The 13803-nt window shown below is 37.8% G+C and overlaps 1 long non-coding RNA gene and 1 pseudogene across 1 annotated transcript in view; one reads left to right on the top strand and one right to left on the bottom strand.

Moving 5' to 3' along the window:
• LOC132104389 (tRNA dimethylallyltransferase-like) overlaps positions 1–13803 on the bottom strand; it is a 50700-nt pseudogene that overhangs the window by 18592 nt on the left and 18305 nt on the right.
• LOC132104390 (uncharacterized) overlaps positions 1–13803 on the top strand; it is a 28697-nt gene that overhangs the window by 472 nt on the left and 14422 nt on the right. The gene's annotated exons all lie outside the window — the stretch shown is intronic.

Below are 13803 nucleotides of genomic sequence, written 5' to 3'. Positions count from 1 at the left end.
TCTTTTTCTTACTCAGAGTTGCTCTCAGATCGGTCCCGAATCGCTCTTAAGCTTAGCTAAGACTCCTACGTAAAAGTTTTTAAGCTAAATTAAGAGTTTTCTGAGAGGATTCTTAGAATCTTTATGAATACGGGCCCTGCATCCTAACTTAATCTATGCATTTCTAAGAGAGAAAAAAAATATATATATATATACTAATATCACAGCCTGCACTTCAAACTGTGCTGAAGATAAAAGCTGACCAATGTGCTGTACAGATTCTAAAACATAAACACAATATAGACATATCTGTTATACAGCACTGATGACAAACCATTCAACATAAAAAAACGTGACACCAATGTTGAGGCAGTTCTATGTGCAAAGGCAAATGTTCCAAAGCTTCGGATCTGACACTGCAAAAGCACGATCCCCCACAGTTTATGTCTGGACCTCAAAACTAGTTTCTGGTTAGAGGACCTAAGTGGTCTTGATGGTAAGGTTGTAAAAAAATCAGAGAGATAAGATGGTGCAAGCCCGTTTAAAGATTTAAAGACAGACAGCTAAATGTTAAAATCAATCCTATAATGGACCGGTCACCAGTGTAAAGATGACAAATTATATTCATATGGTCCTTTATTTTGGGAACCTGTCAACAATCAAGCAGCTTCATTCTGGACAATCTGTAATCGTGACAGCATGGACTGATTAATCCCTATATACAGGATATTACAGAAGTCCAGCCGAGAAGACACAAAAGCAAAAATTACACCTACATTTTTTACCATGAATTTACCATAAATAGATAAAGGGCCTAAATCAATATTAGTGGACCCAGATGCATTGGAGTGTGCAAAAACAATAGTCTCAGTTTTACATTCATTTAGGTGCAGAAAATTCACAGCCAACAATTTATTAAAGTCCTTTAAAGGTGCACTCAGCAAATTTTGCCAAACGATGTTGATATCTGAAAACATCAAAACAAACGCACCCATACCCCACCAGGACCTCACCCCTATTTTGATAACTCTGCCCCACACGAATGTACACAACCCTGGCATCGACGATGGCAGAATCTGCTATGCCTGCCGGCGGAGAGTATGATGTCATCAATAATTGAAAGTAATGTGTGTTACTATGCTAATTCAACGTAAAAAAATCTACTTACCTCACTTATCAAGAAGAAACAATGTTTAGATTTAAATCAATACCGCTTATTAGAACATGCAGAAATTAAGAAATTAATTTCTCTCTAGAGATATTTACTTCTAGTTTTTGTGGGAAATTCAAGCATGGCATTGCTTCATTACGTCACATCTGTAAACAAAGAAGTTGTCGTAGCTACTAGGTTATTGCATTCGAGGTGGATCGTAGCCTTTTCTCAAAGCAGCTAGAATAATTAAATGAATAATTTTGATAGTGGATTGTAATCCAGAAAGGATTATATGAAACACATGTGAATGAAATTAAATTATATTCCAGTCTTAAATGTGCTTCTGATTACAGATATCTGGGGATTACACAAGATTTGTATTTTAAAGACAAAGTTCAAAGGGAGCATAGTTTGCTTTTTGGGTTAAAATAATTTCTTGGTATGGAATTCGAATGATATGACAATCAGTCACACAATGCTGATGTTGTTAACATTAATAATCTGATAATAAACTATAACAATATTAATAATTTGCACGGTTCGATGTGATATGAGCTAATCTATCGTTAGATTAAATCACCATTGGTAGAGCAATTTATTGTAATGCTTTTTTCCTCAGTTGGTCAGAACAAACGTGGCAGACTTGTATCTTGTTCAGATGACAATATCCGTTATAATATATTATTTGGGTCATATATTCCAAGACATAGGCTAGAATCTGTGATTACTAAGTACAGGATTCGCACCAGTGCGGTCGGTGACTGACTGCCACACACACATAATCCTCAATACATCAGATTAATCTACGCTGGAGCTGTGCCAGAGTACAACCCATGCAATGAAGATAATTCCGCAAGTAACTAAGTTTGCAAGTAACAGGTTTTCAAACAGAGATGGCGACAAAGAGGCAAAACTTACAGACTGCAGCTTTAACATCATGCATGTCACATGCTTTATTATTTTGTCATTCATGCATGTTACTTATCCACTCTTAAACTGTCAATAAGTTTAAGTTTAATGCTCTGAGGAGATATATAAAGTATGGCATGACTAGTGTGCATGCAGGGAGAGGAAGCAGAGCACTACACACACTGCTCTACAGTATCATCAGCCTCACACGTAGATGCAACTCAGGAACATACGGCTATTATTAAAACACATTCTTAAAGTACAAGTATTAATAAAATACAAAATAGCAACACTTTTAAAAGTAGGATATTGCAATACCTTTTAAGTACAGATATATCATGCAACACTACAGTAGTCAACAGAACAGAGTCCAGCCCGATTTCAATTTGAAGCACAGAGAAAATGCAGACTACATTAACCATTTTCTTTTTTTAAACACTTAAAAAAAAAAAAAAAAATTTTCCTGTGATGGCAAATCTGAATTTTCAGAAGCCATTGCTCCAGTCTTAAGTATAACGTGACCCTTCAGAAATAATTCTAATATGCTGATCTAATATGATATCTTCTCATTATCAATGTTGAAAACAGTTGCTGCTTCATATTTTTGTGGAAACCATGACACATTTCTAACCAGAATCCAAATGCAGGTCCAAATGTTCTATCAGATCCCAAAGCAAACTACAAATGGTGCTAATATACACGATTCTAACCTTTATCTCCATATTGAAATCTCATTTGGCTAGACAGGGATTTACTTGAATATGTTAAACTACTTCCTATCCAGGCTCACAGGCAGCAGAATCCCCACAAAACATAAATGCAGTTCACAATCCATCATATAAACATCAGAGCAACACTAACCAATCCAAGAGCAGTACTGTTGACATCATGGCCTATTGACAAAGTCAGTAATGCTCAGCACTCAACCCAAGCAATCCGCACTTATGAGCTTTCAACAGACATAAGTGCTGTTATGAGTGCTGCAACTTTCATGCTTGGCACCCCGATAATTGATGTTGACAGCGATCCAACTGACTGACTGACAGAAATAAAGAGAGAGAGAGAGAGAGAGAGACTGACGGCTCCCTCTCTACAGCCCCTCAGCAGCTGTTAACGGAGACTGAGAGCAATGAACTTGTCTGATGGTGGAAGTCATATTTTTGTATTACAATGATGATGTAATGATAATTTTAATCACTGTTGGACCTAGTGTTTTTGCTTTGTGTTTTGTTTAAAAGCTACTTTATTTGACGGTTACAAAAAAAACCTGCTTGGAAGAGCATGAGAATATTTTCAGGATGAGTGTCTGAGATTGGGTTTGCTCTGTTTTGTGCGAAGTCTGGAAAGGTTTCATAACTGGTCTCATGCAGAGAAATTTCAAGAACATCAACATTCTCACTATGTTCTCAAGGCCTGAACTGACAGCTGTTTATAGTTTAACAACAAAAGACTGAAGACATTCAAGTTCAAGCAAAATGAAAAGGAGAATGAATCCTTACCTTTAATCTTGAGTTTGTCACGTTCTTCCTGACTGATGTTCTCACTTGCTGTCAGGTACTCGTGAAACTCTTTTAAGCCAATAGACTGGAATATGCCATACTGATAGTCCTGACTGCAAACATACAGGAGAAAACTAAATTCCTTATCTACACTGAATTACCATTATTCATGCACAAAAACTGAAGTACTACAGTAGATTTTTACTAAAGTAAATGTAAGTGATTTTTGACCACAACGCTAGAATGCTCTGGGTTTTTGTCAAGGTGTTTAGTAAAAAATAAAAAATACAAATATAACAATAACAAAAACATTTCTGTACACGGTTTTAAAGCAACAATAATTGAATGAAAATAAAATAAAAAATAAAAAGGAGGAAGAAGAATGTTCTGCATAAACAGCAAACCATAACTGTATTTTCTCCTATAAAATGTAAAGGATAGGTAATGTTTATAATGCTATTACAGCTATGATTCTTTCAGCTATGAATTTCAATTAAAGATATACACTGGTAAAAGTATTTTGAAACCGTAAGCAACCTGTCAAAGTATCAACAGTCTCATATAAAACTACATACTTTAAAAAGTTTAAAAATAGTTTAAAGTGCACCCATGTTTTTTCAGAACCATCAACAGCCCACATTTTTCAAATGCACTTCATTATACAAACACACCTAAAGCTACAGTAATTAAACCGAGACTATACAACAAAGTTTTTCCTTTTAAACGTTTTGTTATCAATGTTATAGCATAGCTATAGCAGAACTGAAAAGAACAATATCATAAGTATTAGACCCTATAGGCCAACTCAAGGGTGAAATCAAATTTAATGTTTAATGGGTCTCAATTTTACATGATAACGTAGTCACTGGGTGCATTAGAACACCAGCCCCTTGGGTAAAAATGAGTCGTCATACAGCTCAGAAAACAGATTAGCATAATAGGGACCTGTCTGTGTCCCCCCTCATAGGGACACAGACAGTAAAGACCGGGCGAGGGGGGTCTATTGACAGGACAGAGTGAGATAGACCAAGAGGGAATGGAAAGGAGAGACAGGCAGAGTCTGACCTTGATGCTTTGTGACTGCTCCCAGTGTAAGGTGAGAGCGCTGGCGGAAGGGCGGTAGATGCAGAAAAAATAAGAGAAAAAGGGGAGGGAGAGAGTGGGATGACGTGAGGAAAAAGGAGAAAAGAGCTTGGCTGGCAAGTCTGCCAATGAAGTCGTCTCAGAGGGGAGGTTGTGTGCATTTGGCTGGATGATGCGCCTGGCATTCGGCCATCAATCAGCAGAAGCCACACCCACAGCTGCCCAACCCCAGACACTGCTGTGTAATCAACATTCACACAGACACAGACACACTGCAGTGCAGTCCATCCACTACCATCCCTGCACAACAGAGCATGCGACAGCACTTACTATCAATAATTAATCACCTTTTCAAACAAATATTGCTAGTGCATCAGTAAATACAGTCTAAACCATGGGATACAACATCATGGGGTTCGCTGATGTTCTGATTGCTAAAAGATCTGAACATTACAGCTGAATCTGCTGTGCCATATATCTATAGCCTGACTACAGTGTCATTGGTGGATGGTGGGGCAATTCTATGTGGTTGCTAGGGTGTTTTGGTTGGGTGGCTACCAGGCCATTTCCATCTGATTCCTATCCTGTTACGAGCGGTTGCATGGTTATATCTATGTGAGGGTGTTATGAGTGGTTGCTTGGGCATTTCCATATAACTGTTAGTCTGTTATAAGTGGTTGCCAGGGCATTTCTATATAATTGTTAGGCTGTTATAAGTGGTTGCCAGGGCATTTCCATATAACTGTTAGGCTGTTATAAGTGGTTGCATGTGCATATCTATGTGAGGATGCTGTGAGTGGTTGCTATTGGGCCATTATGAGTGGTTTCCAAGGTGTTTCTAACAATTGTTTGGGTGTCATGAGCAGATGCCATGGAGTCCAGGGTGTCATGCATTTATCGTCAACAATTCCACTGATGTCTGAAGCTCAAAAGATGTGGGATAAGTTATGTCCCAAAGTTTAACACTGAGTTATGCCTTTGAGAAGCATACTACAAAGATATGCTGTCATGGCATTGACTGTCCTTGAGAACATCACATTACAGTTCATTTTAATCTTATATTTACATATATATGCATGATGATAGTTATAGTCTTCATAAATACGGCAAGCTCAATGAAATGTAAATATCAGTTTATTAGTTAACAGGCCCTGAATCACAGTCTAATGCTAATGTCACGGCCACATCAAATGTTAGGCAGCAGTATGGACCAATTCATTTCTTGTGTATTCAAAAGGCATATTCGTGTAAATGCAACCACTCGTAACTCCATGTACTCGGACATCCTGGCCTTAAAAAGGGTTTGAAGATTCAAAGGAATTGTGCTATAATAACACCTACAAAAACAACTGTAATATAAACAAGGGATAAACACTAGTGGTCGACCGATATATATCACCAAGGCCGATATATCGGACGATATTTGCCATTTTTCAAATATCGGCAAAGGCTGATAAATTTTTCTGCTTGGCCGATGTGTTTGAGGCGGGATTTTTATTATGACGGCGCTGAGAGTGCACAGTGCTCAAACTCTCTCTCTTGTTCGTCATCATCATTAACAGTTCTGTCTAATATGGATAGAAGTCTGTTTAATAATCAGATAAAACGGTTAAACAAAGGAATTAATGTATAAAGAAAGTATTCGTATATCTCATAGTATAGTATATCTCGTTTGCTGTCAGCATTAAGCAAATATACATATATATAATTTAAACAAATCTTTGAATGACTAATGAACATTTAATTTCACAAACCTTGCCAAATTAGTTGAAACCAGCTGTGAGATCTTGTGAAGTGTCATTTTTATTCAGCATGATCACGTGTTCTCTGCGTGATGGTCAGTTAGTGTGAAATGAATGCTTTAACCCTATGGAGTCTAAGTGTATTTTTGGGGCCTGGAGAAGTTTTGTCATGCCCTGACATTTGTGCTTTTAGATGTTTCTTATAAACATCTAATCTCACTGTAATCAGCACAAACTGGGCTATAATAATAGTGAGCAGCATGTATGTACATGATTGTGTTTTTGAGAAAAAAAAAATATTATGCGTGGTTAGTGAAAAACTAAAAATGTTAAAACACTTGAATAAGGCCATAAAACACATACAGAACATTGGTTCCCGGGACTTTTGAGAACTGGAGCTTGTAGCCTAGAATTTTTCTTTCTAAATGATGTGAAAATCATCTTGTTTACTCACTCACAGAAAACAATATATTGATTTAAATTTTCGAAGATGCTTGTGATAAAAGTCATATGCGAGTAGGCATCAACTATCATAAATATCATTGTGAAGGTCTGCATAATGAGCTTCTTTCTGAGCTACTTCAGTCACACAATCCTTCAGAAATCCTTTTAACAATCTGATTTTCTACAAAAAAACATTTATTGTTATTATTATTATCATTATTATTATTATTATTATTATTAATGTTGAAAAGAGCTGAGAATATTTTTTTTTTCAAGTTTTTTAGGGGGGATAAATTGAAAGAACAGCATTGTTTGTTACATTTATTTGTTACATTTATAATATTTACATCAAGCTTTTGAATAGTATAGTATTGTATATTGTTATTGAAACTTCATAATATTTCACTTGATTATACATTTAGTCAGGAATTATAGTTTGGAAAAAGTCTTTTGAAAAAGTCTAACTAGTAAAATGTTTACACGTTATGTGAAAACTATAGTACAAGTATATATATATATATATAAAAAGATAGACTTAATCATGTTTATGATCTCTGTTGAATAAAGTGCTTCATTCTTTTTTTCTGAGGAAATCCAAATCTCAAATCCTTAACCACATCACATCTTTTTGGGGTGAATTGTGTCTTATTCCTCTCATCGCGAAGCAAACAGTAAAATAAAAGAACTTGAAGAACAGTCTGGCTGCATTGTCTTCTGTTATGGGCATATTCAAGCCGTGCGCTTCAGTTTGAATCTGAATAGCGCGTTCAGCGCGGGGGCGTGGTCACATTAGAAGATAATGAAGGGAGACGTGAAAAACGGACATCACATAGTTTTCATATGGATTACTTTATCACAGAATATCTGTTTTCAGCAGCACTTGTTTAGTTTAAAACTAGACATGTCAGGCTTTCTATAGATATCTCTCTCATGTCTCTTCGTTGAGTATTCACGGAGTTACAGTTCATTTTAATGACGTGTTTGTAAATAAAGATCAGCGCAGACAAAGGCTGCAGACAGCACACCTTGTTTATCTTTATTTTATAAGTGCATAAAAAGTTCTGTTGTTATTATGTCTGTATACAAAAAAAGTAGATCCTTTACAGATTCGATTGATGTATTGCTCTTATCTGTACGATCAAAACTGAAAGTGTAATTTAAATTCTTTTCGGGGTTATCCGCGTTAATAGACTCCAGAGGGTTAACTTAAAAGGTCTGATGTGCATAACAGGTTCAGCCTGTTAAAACATCGCTTTCTTGTATTTCTCTGACAGCTTAAGAAAGGAAAAGACAGCTGTGCTGCTTTTGTGTCAGGCAGCTTGTGTGAGATAAGTTTCACATGGTTCATTCAGAGGTAATACAAGGATTATACATAAAAAAGCTCCAAAACTAGAGGTGTATTATTTACAAATTACTAGTAAAATGAAGTTATTTTAGATACTGATGAATCTCTCAAGCCTACAACAAATTATGACAGCCTATATTTAAACTGCTAATTTGTTCCATTTGTGTCATAGTTTTTTTTTCCTCTGAAGTACATGTAAGACAATGTAATATTCAAGTTAGCATATTAGGTTATGCGTTATAACATTAGAAGTGTTTAGTTTCATAAACTGTTTATTGTAAATCTAAAAAGTTATGTTTCACAAGAGTGAGAGCTACCTGTTCTCTTTGATCTTCTTGTCATTGAAGCGTTGTTGAAAATCTTTGAGCTCATCAATCAGCCCAAGTGACAACATCTGATCCACACGCTTGTCCAACCTCTCATCCAGAGCTACAGAAGAGGAAAAATGAGAATATTAAATAAGGATACGGCAGACATATTATAGTGCCAATCTACAATGGAGCTACAGTACCATTCATTTCGTAGTGCAGCCAGAAGATGCAAGGGTCCTGGAACCGTAAGGGGCCCCCAAGACAATCTCCTCCATCCTGTCCTTGCTGCTCCTCCAAAAGCAGACTGTGTGGAACTCCAGTGTCCATATAAACCTGAAGACTCCTGTTAATCAATTAACCCATCAACTGACCATCAACAAATATTAAAAATACCATATATGACTTCAGTTATATTAGCAATAAATTTCTCAAATGCATTTGAAAGATTTACACATGCCAAATATTCTCTTAGCTGAACATATTATTTGAAAAGAACACACCACGTATCAAACAGGAACATGATGAACTAATAACGGACAACAAAAGATGTACAATGAAGGTTGAGTTTTGTCACACTGCTTGTCAGTTTCTCAAAAGGAGCTGATATCAGGAGGAGACATCAGCACTGTGAACAGTGGGAGAGGAGCTCATCCTCGGCAGCAATACTGCACATGCAGTGGCACACAGGCTGACATCAATTAAGCGAGCACACAGTGCTCAGTAGAGGTGCCAACCAGCCCCTTGATACCAATTGAGGCATGTGAAATCATATGTGTAACACGCTTGGAAGCCACAGCCAACCGCAGTTCTCCCACACAGTTAGAAAAAATAGATGCCCAACAAATGCCAAATTTTAACATGGCAAGACAGAATGAAAAGGTTTCTACCCAAGTTCATGTCAAGTTCCGCTCTTTTTGTTACTATATGAGGGAGGAAAAAACAACTCAACACAAAAAGTATAAGAGAACACCGCATTCACTGAAAGAGGAAGAAAGGGTAAAAGATGCAGTAAATAGGGTAACTGGTATCTAAAAAGGTTGGAGGTTCAAGCCCCATGAACTATAACTATTGTGCACTTGAGGAACTTTACTCGATAGCATCAATTTTTACACTTCAGGATAGGTACAAAATAAGAAAATGGTTACATTTGCATACACAGAGCTGGAGTTAAAACTAGATGTTCCATGACCAAGACCATTACCAGGCTGGGCCAAAACTTTTCACCCCTAAATTGATTGCAGCATTTCTTTCAAACACTGGACTATTTTGTATAGTGTTTAAGTACCCATTCAGAGCCATAGAATTCGTACAAATACTTTAAAATTATACCATGCTGATCTGTGGCAGTGGTAGAAATAGTCACTCGGTGGAAATACACAGTTGTCTTTTCTGTGACTTGTAATTAAACTTTGTCGCAATGCTTTATGCTATCACTGAAGTAATTACCTTGCGATCTTTCGTGCATCATGAGGGTGCAATGGCTACCATGTCAGGATCAACCTCCTTCAAACGTCTGTGAAGCTTAGGACCTCCCAGTTTCTCAAGCTTCACCCTTGATTCACCCTTTTCTGGCACTGTGTCACTCCCCTGCTGTAGGTCAGACAGAGAAGGACTCGATTAGAACACATCTGCCAACAGATGCACAGAAAGCCTTTTAATATTACTCAGACTTACTAGCTCCGTTTCAAAATGTAAAGAGCTGCCACGTTACATACTGCCTTTTAAAGCAGCATCCAAAACATCACAAAACATCATAAGAGACTAATTAAGAAGCCTCGAATTAGGCAGCAACTCTGTGACACACAATTAGCGGGACTCGCAATTTGTTTCAACAGTTTTTCATTAGCATGTTGCTAAGCTAACAGCATGATATTTTAATAAAGAGTACTCAAAAAAATAAAATTAATAAAACTGCATTCTGTGATGGTCTTCTTTCTTGGGGTATCTGAAAGGGATACTCCACCCCAAAATGAAAATTTTATCATTGCACGGATGCGCTGTTTTCAAATCAAAGCATTAATACACGTAGAAAACATATCATTGTGGCGCAGCTGACAAAAAAAAGAGCGTACACTGCCAGTGTTCAGCTCATATTCTCCAAACTAGTAATATGGTGATGCGGAGACACACAGACGAGAAAAATCATAAAGTCGTTAAGCCACGTATATGATGCTTTAAAGTAGGTATGAAATTCACCAGTTATATTTTCTAAATTAATGTTATTGATCTTATTGTGAATGATTCAAATGATAAACATGTCATTTTTAATCAAAACATATAACTCGGTCTTCTGGTGAAACGAAAGTCTTCTCTCATGCATGTTGAACTTCTCCAATCAGAAGAAAAGCTCTGACGCTACTTTTGTTACATTGTGACTGCCTATGTAGGCAGCTCACGAGATTTTGGAACAGAGGGATTGTTTATAGTCATAAAACATTGAAACTCACATTTACCCCAGTGTTGATGAGCACTTTCCATAAAATAGACTCAATGTAGTAGTTTGTGCCTCCAACTATGATGGGCAGCTTTTTCCGATGATGCATGTCCTCTATGTATGAAATTAAGTCAAACTCCCAGACAATGACGGCATAGTTACAAGCAATACATAAACTATGCACAATTACCGTACATGTGCAACCACATTAGGTAAGACTGCAGAACACACCAGTGCTACAGTGTTCGGCTGAAATGCAATATATTCCTAGATCTATAGCTGCTCTAGCAATAATGCATGTAATATCCAGGCCCGGGGCCGTGAGAGGGCAGGCGGTTCAACATGACTGCTGGGATTCTGCTTAAGATAAACGGCATCAAAGGCTGCCTCCGTGGATCAATTCGATAACTGCTTCAATATGAATAGGTGCATCAGCACTCCTCCTAAGTCGAGACGGACAAATACACTTCCAGGTCACATTCATCAAAATCAAAGCAGACTGGATGCACACTGTCCAACCAACCCGCATCACTCTGTGATCCCTGGGGAGGGAGGTGGAGAAAACAAAAGAGAGGAGGAGAGAAGAGCAGGGAGTGAGAAGCAGCCATGAGGAAAGGGGTGGGGACGAGATTGCAAGAAATCGATAAAGAGTGGTTTAGCATTTCTGAATGGCTATGGCAGAAGATTGACAAATCTTATTTCTCTTGATATCCTAATACTGATTATTAATTTCAAATGCAGCCCCATTTATGCATGCTTTATAGTGGTTATCACTGCTCTTTAGTGTGGGTGCAACCCTGGGGTGCTCATCACCCGCCACTCCTTATTTCTTGCGTGCAAGTGTCTGAGGTGTCTGCGGAAGCGCTCTTCCAGACACTGTGAGAGCTGACGCACCTCCTCACAGCATCTCCCTCAGCTATTAATATCCTCCTCATTTCTCAGCAAACATCTGCAGCAGGCGGGCGGGGAAAACGAGGACAGCGACACACCTCGCTCTCCGTCTCCGGTACATGCATTTCCAGTTATGGCCTTGCATGTTCTGAAAGAGCATGCCAAAGAGTAAAGCCCAGTGCCTAGTCATAAAATGCCACAGCCATTCATATGGCTCACTGGGAAATGCCACATTCCACAAAAGAAGAGAAATTAAAAAATTGGGATTCGGATTCAAACAAGACTCAAGTCTCACAAAAGCAGTGTCACTGATGTCAGGCAGGCGATGACATTTTAAAAGAACAATTACTCAGAATGATCATTAAGATGTTTGCAGATGATATCTTAAAAGGCTGAGAAATGGCCCATTAATTTCATCTGCAGAGGCAAAATAAAAAGCATTTATATTTAGAAGGGGCTGTCAACTAAATGTGTCAAATAAATGAATCTCTGCAACCATTAATTATGGGGAGTATGTACTGGGCAAAATGGCCGACTAGTCACCAGTGATGCGCGGGTAAATGTATAAACAACCCGCACCCGACCGATATTTTCAAATAACCCACTAAATTACTGGGGCTAACTTGTTACTGCAGTCAGTGGAGCGATATGAATTTGTGTGATGTACGGCTTGATAAATGCTCATCACTTCTGCTGCCGAAACTTTGTCAGTCTGTGGGTCATTTGGTTTATTGAAAAACCAATGCACTGATTTGCATGTTTCTTGATGATGTGCTTTTTATCTGTGGTACTCACATGCACCATGTCGCTCACGTCGTATTCTCCACCATGTCCCACAGAAAAACTGCTTTTGCATAAAATGCAAAAAGCTCTCTCTGCTTCGCCATCTACGCCTCTTAACCAAGAGTATGTTGCGGTCCATTTGCTATTAAAAGTGCATCTTCTCTTTTTCGTGGCCACGGCTGCTTAACCTGACTGAACAGCGCGCGTGCTCCAATTTGAGATTGTTGACATTGTTGAGGAGGCGTTCGCGCACCAGTCAACAGTTTGATTGACGTACGACAGAGCCTATTGACTAACGCTTCTATTACTCTCCTCTGAACTATTGGACATAAGTTAACAGTACACCTATGGACGTATCCGTGTATTTATTAGGCAGGGTCGAATTAAAAAGCGGGACAGATGCTCAATTTGCGTGAGGCGGGACAAAGGGTAAAATTGCTATACAGTACAACGTAAAGCGGGACAGGTGGTCACTCTATTCGCGCCAGTTATTCAGCCAATAAAGTGTAGGCCTATGTATTTCAAAATTGTGTCTAGTACTATATAAGTTACAAAGGTTTAATTGGCATCTTTTTTTTAAACGACCCGACCGACCATGACCCGAATATCATTAAAAATATTTTTGGATGACTCGAAACTCATTTTGGATCAACTCGCGCATCACTGCTAGTCACGCAGTTAACAAGTCAAAGGGTTCCAGACTATGGAGGAGAAATTGGCTCATCAAATTACAGGACAATCATAAAAATTACTCGCTGTTCAGTAAAGGAGTCGACTGAAAACTCAGTAACAGCTCTGAATGCTTCCCTGGCTATGATTCAGATCGTTAAAGAGTCAGACCCATTCACACAGAGAAAAATATCTATAACAATAACTACTTACTGTTTCATCTGTGATGTTGACTTAGTTTCACGTAGAATAAGAACAATTTTTTAAACTTTACAGTAATTCAATTCAAGTTTATTTGTATAGCGCTTTTTACAATACAAATCATTGCAAAGCAACTTTACAGAAAATTATGTTTCTACAATATTTAGTAATAGCTTGTAAGTGGTGACTGTCAGTCTGTGCACGTATGACAGGATTTGTAGAAAAATTTATACAAGTCGTAGTCAGGCAGATGATGAACATTATTAATATTATTAAAAATTTATAATTATTATATGATGCAGTCACACTTGTAGCAATATTTGTTAGTTCCGTTGTTGATTCAGGGTTAGCATCATCTGG

This window comes from Carassius carassius, chromosome 25 (genome assembly GCF_963082965.1).
Source record: "Carassius carassius chromosome 25, fCarCar2.1, whole genome shotgun sequence".
Lineage (NCBI taxonomy): Eukaryota > Metazoa > Chordata > Actinopteri > Cypriniformes > Cyprinidae > Carassius > Carassius carassius.
This window is presented reverse-complemented; position numbering and strand designations above follow the sequence as displayed.